The sequence below is a fragment of the Xenopus laevis genome, chromosome 5L (assembly GCF_017654675.1).
Source record: "Xenopus laevis strain J_2021 chromosome 5L, Xenopus_laevis_v10.1, whole genome shotgun sequence".
NCBI lineage: Eukaryota > Metazoa > Chordata > Amphibia > Anura > Pipidae > Xenopus > Xenopus laevis.
Window position 1 is genome coordinate 31,325,465 of NC_054379.1, and position 6,000 is coordinate 31,331,464.

The following is a 6,000-nucleotide window of genomic DNA, read 5'->3' on the forward strand; positions in this document are numbered from 1 at the left end:
GCCTATGTAAGTCATGCCACTGTTGGTCCACGTTTGTATACTTTTATTTATGGTTGACACCATCAACATGCAAGAGATATCCGGAATATATTCTGTAGTGTGTGTGTGTGTGTGTGTGTGTGTGTGTGTGTGTGTGTGTGTGTGTGTGTGTGTGTGTGTGTGTGTGTGTGTGTGTGTGTGTGTGTGTGTGTGTGTGTGTGTGTGTGTGTGTGTGTGTGTGTGTGTGTGTGTGTGTGTTAACTCTTTTGCAAATCCGAATTGAACAGCCATGATCAAGTTTTACCATATGTCGGCAAGTGTCCCCTGTCTGTACAAAGTGCTGCTGCATCATAGTTGGTTGCAGTAATGAGTGAATGTGCTGTTATTTAAAGGGATACTATCGCCGGACAACTTTTTTTTTTCACAGCGCATCAGTTAATAGTGCTGCTTCATCAGAATTCTGCACTGAAATCTGTTTTTTAAAAGAGCAAATAGATTTTTTTTATATATATAATTTTGCATGGGGCTAGACATATTGTCAGTTTCCCAGGAGCCCTCCAGTCATGTGACTTGTACTCTGATAAACATCAGTCACTCTTTACTGCTACACTGCAAGTTGGAGTGATATCACCCCTGCTGTTCCCTCCCCGGCAACCTATCAGCAGAATAATGGGCAGCTAACCATATAACAGTTATCTGACACCTCTGCTGAAGAATTTGCAGGAATCCACTCATCCACTGAGGAAGGGAGCGCGAGGCTCCTGAAACGTTTGGTTATATTCCGCACATTAAAGCCTTGGAGATACTTTAAGTACACCACCCGCATTGGCATCGCGTCTTCATTATTTTTGTTCTACTATTGAATGCATCCTGTTGAGTCACGTGATCAGGAGACACGCAGAGCCTGCAGCACACAAGTTTAACAAGTATCGTAAGTGTATTGGCACTATTTATTTACTTCGAAGAATTTGTGGAAAACCCCCTGCTTTTTAGCTGTGTGTTGCTATTCAACTTTTCTACCTCTAGGTGGGGCTAATGTTAGCAATGCAAACAAATTCTTCAGCAGAGGTGTCCGATAACTGCTAACACGACCCATGTCGTGGTAAAATACAATGGGAAGAGGAGAAACAATAGATGTCTCAAAGCAGTTCCATCCTGAAGTGGTGGCTCCTTCTCAGAGTTCACAATTGGGCACAATGGCTGCCTCTACACCAATGTTACAGCTAAAAAAATACATTTGTAGGTTCAAAAATAATATTTTAATTGGTTGAGTGAATTATTTGCAATGTAAACAGTGTAATTTAGAAATAAAAAGTGAACCATAAAAATGACAGAATCCCTTTAAGGTATTTAACACCGTGGCATTTACAATTGTTCCGGTACAGGTTTTTTGTTTTTTTTTTAAATTGATCCTGATTGACCCTTGAGTGCACTGACACAGTAGATACAAATTGGCAGCTGTTTACAATTACCATTAATTTTATTCATAATATTAAAGGGATACTGTCATGGGAAAAAATATTTTTTGAAAAATGCATAAGTTAATAGTGCTGCTCCAGCAGAATTCTGCACTGAAATCCATTTCTCAAAAGAGCAAACAGATTTTTTTATATTCAATTTTGAAATCTGACATGGGGCTACACATATTGTCAATTTCCCAGCTGCCCCAAGTCATGTGACTTGTGCTCTGATAAACTTCAATCACTCTTTACTGCTGTACTGCAAGTTGGAGTGATATCACCCCCCTCTATCCCCCCCCCAGCAGCCAAACAAAAGAACAATGGGAAGGTAACCAGATAGGAGCTCCCTAACACAAGATAAGAGCTGCCTGGTAGATCTAAGAACAGCACTCAATAGTAAAAACCCATGTCTCACTGAGACACATTCAGTTACACTGAGAAGGAAAAACAGCAGCCAGCCAGAAAGCATTTCTCTCCTAAAGTGCAGGCACAAGTCACATGACCAGGGGCAGCTGGGAAATTGACAAAATGTCTAGCCCCATGTCAGATTTCAAAATTGAATATAAAAAAAATCTGTTCGCTCTTTTGAGAAATGGATTCCAGTGCAGAATTCTGCTGGAGCAGCACTATTAACTGATTCTTTTTGGAAAAATGTTTTTTCCCATGACAGTATCCCTTTAATAATACTATCAGTTTTATACTGCTAGTATTTTGAGCACCCAATGCTGTTCCATATGGATGTGAGCTGGACAAAAACAGCTAAAAAGTTTAGTTTACTAATGCAGGAAGCATATATTGATACTTCTCTGGTCAGATCTATTGCTCAGTGGGGCAGAATCAATAGAACCCAGCAGAGAAACGTCGGTAAATTATAGTTTTGCTGTTCTGTCTGGGCAGAGGCATCACATCCTTGATATTAGCAGGGTAAAAACTGCTAGTAAAATGTACATTTGCAAAAGTGCCCAAATGAGTGATCTGAGCAATTATTACTCTGTAATAGGAGTGAATATACTTCCCCATTATTGTGTTCAGTGTGTGGAATGGTCATTTGTTAGCACTGCATGGTAAAGCATGAGTTAACTGATCGCATTCTTTACTGCAGGTGTAGTATGTTGGTAACCATGAGCTCAGGTGCATATGTATAGGGGCAGGGCTGCTTCTGAGCTTTGCCTGTGCAGCTAAGGCGTCCATGAATCTGAATCCATGTTTGACCCCATATGGGTCTTTTCCCAAATAACATATGGTGCCTGGAATAAATAACTAAAATTATAACATGCAAAACATTTGGTAAAAGTTTTTTATTGTCCGAATTCATTCTGCAATTGTTTTCTCTCTAAAATTACCTTTTTCCCTCAAGTAACATTAGGGGCAGATTTTACCCTTCGTTTTCTTCTTTAAAGTGGTGGCAAAATCCATTTTCTAGAAAGTGGTGTGTACGGTGAAAAGCACAAGGAGCTTGAAGAACACTGGGCACCTTATTCATGTGCATGTTTATCTTGGCATGTGACACGACTATGTCAGTGCTTTCCTCCAATAACATGGCAGCGGAACAATGGCAAAGTCAATAGAATATGTGACCGCCTTACAATAGTGATCCTTCTGTATCCTGATAGGTCGACTGTTTGAATAAATGCATTTAAAGTTGTAGCGTTTCATGTACCAAAGCTTAAACGTGTCCAATAAGTTACATTGTGAAACATAATTTATTAGAACCATTCTGCTTCGGGGACCCCTCTTTTGAAGTGACAAGGAGCTGATGCTGATTATCACAGCAGGGTCTTTGCTTGAAAGCTTCAGACCGGATACTTCTTAGGCCAGCGGCAAATATTTTATGCTCTGCTGTGGCCCAGTCCAAACTGTTGTCTGACCAAGCCCCAACTGCTATCCATCAGGATGGCCATGATTTTTCTCCATTCACCAACAGGCTGCCTACTTGTACAAGGTGGTTACAATTGTGGTTACAAGGTGGTTACAATTCTTAGCAACTTTTCAGTTGGTCTTTATTCTCTATCGCTTTTGACTTCCTCTTCTGTCTCTTTCCAATGTCCCTGACCCCAGCAGCGAACCATCTATTGCTCTATGAGCCTACAAATGTATTGTTATTGTTGATTAATATTACTTCTCTGTCTATTCAGACCTCTCCTAGTCCTTTTGCAGTCTCTCATTCACACCACTGGCTGGTTGCTAGAGAATATTAAATTCTACACCCTTTCACTCAGCTCATTGCAAATAGGTTGAACTGGCAGAATTTGGTAGATCTTTATCATGCTTTTAGTGACACCTAGTGGACAAAGGTGGGTATAAATAAAATTCATAAAAATCACAATACAGTAAAACTTCAATGTAAAGGGGAACGCCACAAAAACATAACTTGAGCTTTTTGAAAAGTAAACATAATTTCAAGCAACTTTGCAATATACATCAATTAAAAAATATGCAGACTTTTCAAGATTTTAAATGGTTTCTACGCCTAGCTCCCTGCTCATCTTTCTGACTACTTTGCTGAGCTGGCTGACTGCCGTTACTTTGTATCAACAGCCATCTGTCCTTAGACTGCATCCTCCAAACACCACAATTCCCTGCACATGTGATTTCAATAAGGAACAGAACATCGCAATGCATTGTGGGTTATGTAGTTCCTGCACGCTGTCTGTAAGCTGTGGAGAAGTTGTTACAATTTGTAACATGAGTGTTTAGTCCCTCCTTCCCTGCCAGGATTTCAAATGGTGCAGAAAGAGAAGAACTGTTAAACATGGATTTCAGCATAGAAAATGTCATTTATTCATACTTTTTATAGAAACAGGTAACTGTGATGGATATATTAGGGGTTTCTATGTTATGTGGGACTCTTTTATCAAATTTTGGTTTGGAAGCCAGAATTCCCCTTTAATATTGCCTGATTTTAAGTTTTTCCTTGTTTTGAATATTTTTGTGGTCCCATCTGCATATTCTGCATCATACATTTCCCTGATTTAACATTTTTCTGACTTTTACACTTTTTTTTTTTTTTGCCTGGTCCCCTTAAAGCCGCAAAATGGGGCTTTTACTGTATTACAGATACACGCAGTGGCATAATGTGCCTTTGCAAACTCCCCACATCTCTTTCAAGGTCATTCCCTATTTCTTTATGGGAAAAATACTAATATACTGCATAATAATGGAAGAATATAGTAAATAGATATAAAAGCCTAGGAGAAAAAGTAAGGATAGGAGGTATAATAGTTTGGAAAGTGAGCCTATGGTCTAAGGTTTTCTGGTGGGCCCCTGGCATCCCAGTCCGACACTGGATAGAGTAAGTAAGATTGACAGCAGACCCTGCTCTCAGCTGTATTGTAGTTACCCAGTATTGGCACACAAAGCTGATCCCAGGGAAACTAGCCACTTTATTTTTATTATGCTAAAATCACATTTCGGGGTTATGCCCCTTCATCAGGTGATTATCAGTAAGTAAGCAAAACACATGCTAAATACACCACACTAGCCCCTCCCCCTCATTAATATACATGCAGACAAGACAGTGTTCATAAATGCAAACGTTTTCTCCATATTATTATCCATTGTCCAATGTAATGAATCGTCCAGAAACCAAGGGGGTTATTTAAACTAATCTAAACTCCGAATGCAAAAGTCATGAAAAATTTGTCGTAATTTTTCGTAATTTATTAAACCCTGAGGATGGAAAAGTCAGAATCTGAAAATCTGACATCTCAGACATATCGAGGTTGCATATAAGTCAATGGGATAAGTCCCAATGATTTTTTAATGTGCGCTGGGTTTCGTGCAATACCCTGAAGTTTTTATAGTTTTCGGGCAAAAATCTGATTTTTCAGGCAAGAAATGCGAAAATCGGATGTAAAAACAGAAAGAAACGTGAAAAACTGATTTTCTCCCGCAAAGCAAATATTCGGGAAAATGTAATCATAAATAAGTGCAAAACAACCCAAGCGGATTTGATCAGAGTTTGTAGTAGAAAATATTGAGATGAATTCGGACTTTGATAAATAACACCCCAAAGTCCACAATGTAGAATAAATGCAAAGATCATACTATCCCGATACATACATTGATAATGGGAATTCCTGTGAATCTCATATATTCAAACAGAAAGTTGAAAAAGCAATCCTAAAACTAAGAACTACAACTAGAAATGGATGTTTGGTTTCTGGGCAATTCATTACATTGGACATTGGATACATGATATGGATAAAACTTTTGCATTCATGATATGGACATTTTTCATTTGCATTTATGAACTAAGGGACCAGTGGGCTTTCTTTCTATGTACTGATACTCACAGAGTATCACCTGACAAAGGAGCATGCCCCTAAAATGTTACATGGCAAAATAAAATAGGGGCTAGTCCCCTTGGATCACCTGTGTGTCAGTGGCATTTTTGAAAGAAGTGCCGTCTTCTGCAATACCAAACATACATTATTAAGGCTTGGGTGTGCCCATAGTAATTACCTTATCTGGGTTACACAGTATTGTACACATGTCAAAATCATATCATAGGCCCTGTGTTAATAATAAGTCATGTGACCTAAATCATACTATACCTATA